Consider the following 11,644-nt stretch of genomic DNA (forward strand, 5'->3'; position numbering starts at 1 on the left):
AGATACGTCGTCATCGGTTCAAGACAACTGTAAGATAAACTGCGTGCACACTCTCAGTTGAATTCTGTACGTGCTATTGATTCTGCTCTGCGTTCCATGTGTAATTATTTCCAGCCAGCAGCAAGGAGCAAATTGCCATGATGCGTCTCACCAATGAAACAGAAGCTCACCATTTCTTGACGGTTGTGAGTTGCCAAATTAGCAACCTCTTGACGGTTCCCCTAAAGCATGGATATACATAATTAGCGCATATAAATTACCGAAAAAGGGTTTCCCCCGCTTTGTATTCCAAAACACCAACACCGATTACAGATCGCTGGGGCGAGCAGCACAACAAGCCCAAAAGAAAAAGAAAAAGAAACAAATGCCAACAACGGCAGCTCAACCAAGCATGGATGACCCGCCACCGCTGCGCCCACCGGAGACAAACCACCATAGCCCGAGGCTTCGATCCGCCGCGTACCAAGTAGCACCCCCAAGAGGGAATGCGATGCCGATGACGCTGCTGCCCGGACGGATCCTAGGGTTTCCCCCGGCACGCGGAGAGAGTTGGGGGATGGATAACAACGACACCCTCCAGGAAAGAAAGGTGGCACCCGCAGGCATCACCGCATCGGAGCCGAAGACCGGCAAGGATTTCTCCCACACTCCAAACCCCGCCGCCCGACCGAACCGGAGCCGACCAGCCAAACCTCCGCCCACCACCTTGTGCCACCACGGTTGCGCCACCGCCCATGCCGCCTCACTGTGAACACCACCACGAGGCCAGGAGACCCGAAGAGAAACGCCAAACGACGGAAGCAGTGGCATCGCTACCGAGCAGGAGGGACCCACCTCCCCCGCCAACGTGCAGGAGGCCCGAGCCCCCAGCACCGTCGTGGTCGCTGGCCGGACGCGACAGCAGGGCACACCAGGCCACCCCTGGCCCGGCCGGGCCCAAACGGGCCTGCAAAGCCTCGCCGGCCATGCTGCAGCAATTCGGTATCCGCGTCGCCAGCCCGCCGCCGCTCGCCGCCACGCCCCGGCCTCCTGGAGGTCGCGCCGCAGGCTCACCCCGCCGCCGGCCCGCCCAGGCCCAGATGGGGCCCGAAGGGCCTAGATCTGGGTCGAGCGGGCGCCGTCAGGACACACCGCCGCGCCACTCCGCCACCAACGGCGCCGCCGCCGTCCAGCCATCTGCCCACGTAGCGCCAGGACCCTACCGCCATCCCGAATCGCCGTCGCCTAGGTACACCCCCCAGCCTGCACCGTCCCGCGCCAGAGGAAGCCGAGAGGGGAAAAGCGAGGGGGCCGCCGCCGCCAGCGTTGCCTGGGCCAGGCCCAGCGGTGAGCGCCGACGATGGCGGCGGGGAGGGAAGGAGGAGGGAGGGTCGCTAGAGAAGGAGATCGGGGCGCGGCCGGTCGCCTGCGGAGGCGACGCGGTCGCGAGAGCCAGCGCATATTAATTTAATCTTAACACCCTCCACAGTCCACACTTTATGTACTTTTCCTTTGCTTGTTGGGTAGCTTTGGCTGTCCGAGTTGTTATAAGTTTTAGCCATAACTTTAGTATTAGAAAAGTCGGCATGGCAAAAGGAAGTAGCTTTGTAGCCAACGTGACAAATCCTGATGATTTTTTTTTTGAAGTATCCTTTTGATTCATCTTGCTGATTGCTGAGCACTGCTAGCCAAGATCTCACAGGGTCATTTATTTCCAAAGAGAAGCATGGGAAGGCACCAACCCTGAGAATTACACACGGCCAAACAAACAAAACAAGAATGATAGGTTTGCCCTTGACATCTCGGTGAGCATAAAATAAGCCAAACAATATAATTAACATGAAACCAGATGTTGTAATGAGTAGTCGTATGTACTGTGTTTCTTTTCTCTGAGAGATGGTAGGACATGGGAGCAGATCCAGTGTTCCTCCAAAGAAGTCCTCACTGGCTAGTTGCCTCCAAGTGAGGCGGGAGTTTTATTTCCAAATACTCTGTTTCATGGCACACCACCTTGCAGATTATTATCAGACAAATCCAGACGGTGAGCTGCTTTAAGCCGCCAAGCTCTATTGGGATGAAGCCCAACAAATTGTTTTGCTGAAGGTTTAGGTAATCTAACTTTCCAAGATTACCAAAAGAACTTGGAACTTGACCCACGAACTTGTTGAATGACATGTCTAACCACTCTAGCCCAGAAATATTGCCTAGTGATGCTGGGAGATGACCTTCAAAATTGTTATCGTCCAGATAGAGATATGCAAAATTCAGGAGGGTATCACCAAAGTTAGACGGCAGTGTTTTCCCAAGCATATTGGAACCTAATAATAAATATTGGAAAGAAGACTGATTGTATTTGTACAGGGTTTCCGGGATTTCACCTAATAGCCTATTTGAAGCAAGGATTAATATAGAAAGATTTGGGAGTTTTCCCAACTCATCAGGAATGGTTCCGGTGAGCTTATTATCACCAAGCAAGATCTTTTCAAGCTGACATCAGTAGATTGGATAGGCGATCTATACCGCTGGAAACTTCTCCTATTAGTAAGTTGCGAGACAGGACTAGGCTCCGTAGCTTGGAGCAGTTTGTAAGAGTATCCGGAATGATCCCTTGCAGTGAGTTGCCCCACAAGGAAAGGTGCTCCAATCTTTGGAGACGGTTGAAAGGAGGTATCACGCTGGTGAAGCTATTCATGGACAGGTCCAGCCTCCTAAGGAATGTTAGGTTCCCGAGGGACGGTGAAATCGTGCCGACAACGATAGGAAGTGAAGGTTCAGCTCCATGACTCGCCCCGGGTGCTTCGGGCCGCTGCAGACGACGCCCTTCCATCTGCAAAGGGGGACACGGGCATGCCAAGATCTCAAGGCTTGCCTTGAGTCATTGGTGATGGCCCGCTTGAAATCTAGCAGAGAGATCATGTCCGTGCTATTGTCATGTACGGTCGCCGTCGAGGAGCAGCGGACGCTGCCGACTGCATAACAAGTGAGCAGCAACGACAGTAACTTAAGGGTGGTGGTGAGTCTGGCGGGTTGGCTGGTACACGTAACGCCTCCCTTACCTGCAAGTACGAAGAATTAATAAAACATTAGAACTCATGCATGCAAAGAAAGACTTTGCTGGTAGCCGCTACGGTTTGATTTTGTGAAATGCTTGGTTCTCCCTGAGTAAAGAAATATGAGAGTTTTTACGGTACCATATACTGCTAACAGGGGAGGAAGCGGTATATTAAAATCTGACCGCTGATTTCCTGAGGGTAGAATAGACATAGATTTTCTGTCATGGGAACCTTAGCGACGTCGTCGGTCAGTGGATATTGGCCATGGGAAACCAAGACGGCAAGCTCCGCCGCCATGTCCCACGACTCCTCCGCAGTCTCCTTCAACATCCTGCTCCGGTTGCTGGACGTAGGCGGCCCCGGAGCCGTCGTCCCCGACCACGACCTCCCCCTCGAGCTCGTCTTATTCGTTCCCGTCGTTTTCATCTACAGTAGCGTCTTCTCGGTGAAGCCGGCGCCCTGTCCGCCATGGACGAGTCACTGGAGCTCGTCTCGCATGGACACACCCAGCCACGCGCGCACCCGTTCGCACTCCACGCCCGCAGCGACAGCCGTCGTGCACGCCCACGCAAGCAGCCCCGCAGTAGCTGCTCGTCCGCTCCCGCCTCCCGCACGCAAGCAATCCTGCGGCCTCGGGTCGCCTCGCCACCGTCTGTGGACAGCGTGATCCGAGAGGGCAGGCCGGGGCAGCCCGCAGCCAGCCGCCATGGTCTCGCCTGCCTGGCATGGCCGGCTGCCGTCGTTGGCGAGCAGCGTGCGCCGGGAGGCATCGGATGTCCGGAAGGCGTAAAAGTCGGTTCGAAGGTGCTGCACCTTGCCGGCCCAGCTGGCCTCGTCACGGCGGACCAGTCCCCAGAGGGCGAGACGGGCCGGCTGAAACTTTTTACTCTCAAAATGCCCTCGCGATTTGTATACTGGAGGACGGGAGAGAAGCGATGCAAGCTATACCGCTCGCGATTCTATGGGCAAATTGGAGCAGTACAGATCGATCCTCACCATTAGATTTCAAGAATGGATGGCTAATATTTGACGCGGGGTACCATAAAAGAGCTCAAGAAATATAAAAGCGTTCAAACAGAAACCGACGGGCAAGACGAAAGATGGATTTGTGGACATCTTTGGTTGGCTGGATCTGTTTGGTTTGCTAGGGATTTTTTTTAATCCCATCACAAAAAAGTCCCCGGAACCAAACACCCCCTAAAATCTGCTTCATGCGCATGTTGTGGTTGCCTGGCAACACATCTGGTGATACAGCATCACAGGTGATACGATGCTCCAATTGACCCTGGACCGTTTGATCTTGTTGGAAGGGACACGATGAATGCACACGTGCCGGGCAGCTCCCCCACCATGAAATATACAAAAACATCCTGATTCCTGTCTTTAATTAAGCTTGAGGCCATGTTCATGCTATTATTGCATCCGGTCCTTTTTAGTCCGCATATAAGTTCTGTCCGAAGTCAAAATATCTTTACTTTGATCAAACCTATTAGAAAAAGTATCAACATTCGCAGTGCCAAGCCAATGTTATTAGATTCATGTTGAAATGTTATTAGATTCCTTATGAAACCTTCAAACACTCAATCTCTCATGATGCCATGCACTCGAGTATCTTCCACAGAGCCTTGGAAACCCGAGAATCACCGGAAGACGTTTTTAAGGTCATGGATACAAGAGCATCAAGTCTTTGCCACGGCGTATAGAACAACTCACCAGCCCCTTGGTGTTGCAAAAATGCGGACATCAGTGAACTGAGGCTGTTGTGTGAAGCAGGCTTGCCCGCGTCAAAAACATTGTAAGTGTTCTACCAAGCTTTATTATCTAAATGTACCAGGGCTAGTGCACGCAGACGATGAGCCACGGCCGGGCGTCGTCTTCCGGTCGACGCGCCGGAGCTCGCCCTGCAGCCACATTCCACTTCTGCGTGTACTTGATGCCATCTTCGGGCAACATTTCAACGCGCAACCCTAAATGGTCTGGCCGCATCCATTTGGGGGTAAACGAACATAACAGACTGCCCAACGCATGAGAGCAAATGGGTTAATGTTTGTTCTGAGTCCACTTTCGACCCACTCTAGGCCCAAATTTTGGCCGCGTTTATGTCAAAACGGACAGCGCGCGGACGGGCGGGACACGCACCCTTCTCCTCTCCTGGACAGCCCATTAGGGACATGCTCGCCCACTTTCCCTCCATTTCGCCCAAAAACCAACCGCGCCCTTCCCCTCTCCCTCCACCATGGCTGGTGGCCCGACGAATCCCGGCGACCCGGCCGCGACCACGCTCCCCATGGTGAAGAAGAAGCCTGCCAAGAAGCCGCGGTCGGAGCTCACATCGGCAGAGGTCGCCAAGCTCGACGCCCAATCAGCCAAGAGGAGGAACCAGCAGATGAAGGTGGCGGAAAAGAAGGCCGCTACCGACTACGTCGCGGAGGCGGCCGTGCTGCTTGCCACACATCACCAGGCCTACATCGAGGACAAGGAGTCTATAGTCGCCAAGGCACACACCCTCATGCTAGGGTTGTGCCGACTCCCGCCAGTCATTATCTCAGTCACTGCCATGGCTGCGGCCAGCACAGGCTCGTCGACCGTTCGTCCTCCACAGCACCAGTCCCCGAGCTCGCCCGTCGCACCTGAGACACCAGGGTATCATGCGGTGCCGCTGCTTAGCCATGGGCACACATGGTTCTCTACGTCGCCGAACTGTAGGATGTTCACTCCGGCCACGCCCTTGGGCATTATCGATCAACGTCATGCCGGGGTACAGTGGCGATGGCCAGCCGTCCGACGGGACGCAAATGAACCAGCTCCGGTCGATCCCTTCGGCCAACATGGCCGTCGCTCGCAGGCTGTTCGACGAAATGCCACTGCCAACACCGACGATCGACGACCCTGACTACGCGACGTTCACGTAGAACGTCATCTTGGAGGGCCATGGTGAGGCTTTCCACATCGACGACCAAGGCCAGGCTTTCGATCCCGATGCGACCCAAAGCCAGGACGGCCATGACCACTATGATGACACTCAATTCGTGGGGCATGATGAAGATGAGGACGACCATGGCAACTCCTGGCATGAAGATGATGACCTGTATTGTGAGGATGAGGAAGAGGAGGTCGACATTTTGGTGGAGCCATTGGTGTTTATCGATGAGCTCACCCAGAGGGCCGAAGCACAAAAGAAGAGGCAAAGCATTCACACGGGATCATACACTAAAGAAGAGGACACTTTGATTTGCGAGAATTGGATGGAGATAGTCTAAGATCCCATGAAAGGTGCCGAGCAAAAATGATCCATCTTTTGGACTAGAGTTCACAAGAACTTTCACGAGCAAAGGAAGTTTCCCCCCTACCAATTTGCAAGCACCCGCGACATCAATTCAATCCAAAAGAGATGGGGGTCCATTCAACAACAGTGGAACAAGTATTGTGCTGCTCTTGAGAGCGTTGAAGCCCATCCGTGAGTGGCCTAGGCATTGGTGACTTGGTATGGACCTCTTGTTTTTTCATCTTTGTGTCATTTCATGTTGGCATGCCATTTATGTTTGATGCATCTTGTGTCCTTCCATGTTACAATTGCGGCCACATCTTTAATTGTGTAGGCATTCCAATCTTTGGAAGTCTTCAAGGCCCGGCACAAGTACAAGTCATTTACTCTCACGGATTGTTGTTCACGTACCAAAGATTGCCTCAAGTTCAAAGATGAGGGAGACTTGCTCAAGAGGCCGAGGGGCAAGACAAGCTCGAAGGCCGACGAGAAGCGTGATGCGTCTTCCATAGTCTTGCAAGGAACTTTGGAAAACATGATGAGTCGAAAAGAAGTGAGGGAGCAGAGGAGGAGAAAATGAAAATATACCTATATCTTCAAACGAAGAAGCTTGACATGGAGGAGGCTGCGAAGAGGAGGAAGCTTGACATCGAGGAGGCCGCTCGACTCAAGAAGCTCAAGATCGGGGCCACCAATGCCGAGACCAAAGCAAAAGAGGTGGCACTCGTTATCATGAGTGTCGACAAAAACAACATGTCACCAAAGAGGAAGGCTTGGTTCGTGAACCGGCAGAAGGAGATGTTTGCTCGTGATGGCCTGAAGTAGGTGAGACCTCGGCCGTGGACTGTGGCCATTCATTTTGAAGGCTGGCTGGTGTGTCGGCCACTGGCTTTGCCTCCGGCACTAAAAACTTGTCCATTTTGAAGACTAACTCATGTGTCAGCCGCTGGCTTTGTTGCCAGCGTAAAAAACATGTCCATTTTGAAGATCAATTGGTGATATGCCTGTTTGAGCAATTGTCAGGATTGAAGATCAATTTTAACAAAAGTGAATTGTTCTATTTGCGAGAGCCAAAGATATATGCTCAGTAAAAGGTTGCACAGTCTTTCAATTGAGACCGAAGGTACGTGGGTACATATTTTGCGTGATAAGTGCCTGCAACCTAAGACATTGGCCCAGGTTACCGTAAGACCCAATGATTTGAAGGAAATATGCCCTAGAGGCAATAATAAAGTTGTTATTTTATATTTCCATATTCATGATAAAAGTTTATTATTCATGCTAGAATTGTAGTGATCAGAAACTTAAATACATGTGTGAATACATAAACAAATACCGTGTCCCTAGTAAGCCTCTACTAGAGTAGCTAGTTGATCAAAGATGGTTAAGATTTCCTAACCATAGACATGTGTTGTCATTTGATAACGGGATCATATCATTAGGAGAATGATGTGATGGACAAGACCCATCCGTTAGCTTAGCATATTGATCGTTCAGTTTATTGCTATTGCTTTATTAATGTCAAATACATAAGAGATTATGGAACTCCCGGATGCCGGAGGAATACCTTGTGTTCTATCAAATGTCACAACATAATTGGTTTATCATAAAGAGGCTCTAAAGGTATCTCCGAAGGTGTTTGTTGAGCTAGAATAGATCAAGATTAGGATTTGTCACTCTGAGTATCGGAGAGGTATCTCTGGGCCCTCTCGGTAATATACATCATAAGAAGCCTTGCAAGCAAAGTGACTAATGAGTTAGTTGCAAGATGATGTATTACAGAACGAGTAAAGAGACTTGCCGGTAATGAGATTGAACTAGGTAGGAAGATACCGACGATCGAATCTTGAGCAAGTAACATACCGATGGACAAAGGGAATTACGTATGTTGTCATAAGGTTTGACCGATAAAGATCTTCATAGAATATGTGGAGCCAATATGGGCATCCAAGTTTCTCTATTGGTTATTGACCGGAGAGGTGTCTCAGTCATGTCTACATAGTTCTCGAACCCGTAGGGTCCGCACGCTTAACGTTCGTTGACGTTATAGTGTTATATGAGTTATATGATTTGGTGACCGAATGTTGTTCGGAGTCCCTGATGAGATCACGGACATGACGAGGAGCTCATAAATAGTCCGGAGGTAAATATTGATATATAGGACTAGTATTCGGACACCGGAAGTGTTTCGGAGTTTACCGGATAGTCATCGGAATACCGGAGGGGTAACGGACACCCCCGGGAGGGCAATGGGCCTATTGGGCCATTAGAGGGGAGTACACCATCCCACAAGGGACTGGCGCACCCCCTATGGCAGCCGGCCAAGTGGGAGAAAGGAAAGGGGGGATTCGCCCCCCCTTCCTTCCGTCTCCCCCCTTTCCTTCCCCCCTCCGGCAAATATGGTAAGGGGCCGCCACTTGGGAAGGACCCCAAGTAGCCTTCTGCCTACTTGGGGGCACCTCCTAGATGCTCCCTCCTATATATATATATGGGAGGGGGCACCACACATAACCATGACAATTGCTTAGCCGTGTGCGGCGTCCTTCTCCACCATTTACACCCTCAGTCATATTTTTGTAGTGCTTAGGCGAAGCCCTACGGAGATAACTTCATCATCACCGTCACCACGCCATCGTGCTGTCGGAACTCATCCACTACTTCGCCGTCTTGCTGGATCAAGAAGGCGAGGACGTCACTGAGCTGAACGTGTGCTGAACGCGGAGGTGCCGTACGTTCGGTACTCGATCGGTTGGATCACGAAGAAGTTCGACTACATCAACCGTGTTACTAAATGCTTCCGCTTATGGTCTATGAGGGTACTTAGACACACTCTCCCCTCTCGTTGCTATGCATCTCCTTGATAAATCTTGCATGTGCGTAGAATTCTTTTTGTTTTCCATGCAACGTTTCCCAACATGATTCACCTTTCCGAAAGCAGTTAATGAGGACGAAAGCAGCCTTTTTTCATAGGACTAAATTCATCATTGGGAACAGTAATTCGACTAGATTCTGGGAGGATACATGGTTAGGGGAGACGCTTGTAGCCACACAATATCCGTCTCTTTATAATATTCTACATCGTAAGGGCGCTTATGTTGCTACAGTATTATAGTATGTTTCTCTAAACATCCAGTTCAGGAGGTCCTTAGTAGGAGACCGATGGGACGCGTGGCTGTATCTTGTGCGGAGGCTGATGGACATTCACCTCTCTGATGAGCTAGATTCGATTCACTAGAAACTATCTATGAATGGGGTTTTCAGTGAAATTATCTAGACTTAACTGATTCTCGTCCAATTCCAAAATCATTACATATTTGGAAAATTAAAGTACCTTTAAGAATCAAAATCTTCATGTGGTTTGTTCACAAGGAGGTGATTTAGACTAAGGATAACTTGGCAAAGCGAAGATGGGAGGGTAGTAAGCGATGTTGCTTTTGTGATCAGGATGAAACTATTAAAAACCTCTTTCTCGATTGTCCTCTTGCCAAACTTTTATGGCATACGGTTCATATAGCCTTTAATGTCAGCTCTCCAAATAGTATTAACACATTATTTGAGAGGTGGCTAAATGGAGTGGAACCAAACTATGCGGGACATATCCGGATAGGAGTATGCGCATTACTTTGGGCTATATGGAACTGCAGAAATGAAATGATTTTTAAAGTCAAACTCATATAAATCTTTTGCAGGTTATTTACAGGGCCACTGCATGGTTCCATACATGGTCATTACTCACTCTTGCGGAAGCGGAGCATTTGGCTATTGGGTGTACCCAGTGGAAGATAGTAGCAGAGGGTACTTACAACCGGTTTGGATGTCAATCCAATAATAAGCTAGGCGTTTCAACCTATTTTCACCGGTTGTTGTCAACTTTTATTTGCTCTTCTTTCTTTTTAGCTCCATGTGAGCTTGTATTGAACCGCGGACATTTTGGTACTTTTGCTTGATATATTATGGCTGCATGAATCAGTCTGATGTAGAGGCCGGGGATGACCCTCCTTTTCAAAAATAAAGTCAGAGCGTCTTCGACTCGCTTCAGTGCTTATAGTTGTTGCTAGGTGGTCTACGAATCTGGATGTAATTTTATTATTTCTTGTGTTTGTTGTATTACCATGATTGGAGATGGATAGATCAGAAGTTTCGCGTAAAATAATGAGAATTGCCATAACTTTAGTATCGGAAAAAGTTAGCATGAAAAGATCAAGGCGTGCCTAGCTTAGCTTGTAAACTATACAATGGAGTGGTTGGCAATCGGCCAGCATTGTTTATGTGACACTCCCCTTTTAATCTGTTTTGCTGATTGAGCACTGAGAGCCACGATCTCAGTGGATCGTTTATTGCCAAAGTGAAGGTTCGGAAGGTCCCAACCCCGTGAATTACAATAATCAGGTAGTACAATGATAGGTCTGCTCTTGACGTCTTCTTGGTGAGCATAAAATAGGCCAAAGAATACGAGTGACATGCAACTAAATATTGTAATGACGTGGTACAATAATCAGGTAAAACATACTGTGTTTCTTCTCTCCGAGAGATGGCCGGACATGCGGGCAGATCCAGTGTTCCTCCAAAAAAAAGTCCATGTTGCCTTCAAGTGAGACGGAACTGTTATTTTCAACAAATATACTCCGTGTCATGGCACCCCACCTTGCAGGTTATTATCAGACAAATCTAGATGGGTGAGCTGCTTTAAGTCACCAAGCTCTATTGGGATGAAGCCCCAAAAGTTGTTTCGCTGTAGGATTAGGTATTCTAACAGTGCAAGATTACCAAACGAACCTGGAACTTGACCAATGAAATTGTTGGACGACAAGTTTAATAGTCTTAGTTTTGAAATATTGCCTAGTGAAGCAGGGAGATGACCTTCAAAATTGTTGTTGTCCAAACAGAGATGTTTAAGATTCAGGAGGGTGTCACCAAAGTTCGATGGCACTGTTTTCCCAAGCATATTGGAATATAAGTATAAATATTGGAGAGAAGACTGATTGTATTTGTACAAGGCTTCTGGAATTCCACCTGATAGCATATTTCCAGCAAGGTCTAAATAAACAAGAGATGGGAAAATTCCCATCTCATCAGGAATCACTAGTAGAAAACAGGGCTATGGTTCAGGCCGGCTCAGCCCATTAGTCCCGGTTCAGTGTAGAACCGGGACCAATGTGGGTATTGGTCCCGGTTCGTGAGCCCAGGGGGCCGGCCGGGCCACGTGGGCCATTGGTCCCCGTTGGTGGGACGAACCGGGACCAATGGGCCTCGCTCCTGGCCCACCACCATTGGTCCCGGTTGGTGGCTTGAACCGGGACCAAAGGCTCCCCTTTAGTCCCGGTTCATGCCACCAACCTGGACCAAT

The 11,644-nt window shown here is 49.6% G+C and overlaps 1 pseudogene across 1 annotated transcript; it reads right to left on the minus strand.

Moving 5' to 3' along the window:
* Positions 1–1,618: 1,618 nt before the first annotated feature.
* On the minus strand, positions 1,619–11,371 carry LOC147966829 (receptor-like protein 9DC1; annotated as a pseudogene). The gene is made up of 2 exons (XR_015609077.1): positions 10,808–11,371; positions 1,619–3,035 (listed from the first exon to the last, which is right to left on the minus strand). The product of XR_015609077.1 is annotated as a receptor-like protein 9DC1 (transcript).
* Positions 11,372–11,644: the final 273 nt, after the last annotated feature.

Source organism: Triticum urartu, chromosome 6A (genome assembly GCF_056163025.1).
Source record: "Triticum urartu cultivar PI428250 chromosome 6A, HENAU_Tu73, whole genome shotgun sequence".
Taxonomy (NCBI): domain Eukaryota; kingdom Viridiplantae; phylum Streptophyta; class Magnoliopsida; order Poales; family Poaceae; genus Triticum; species Triticum urartu.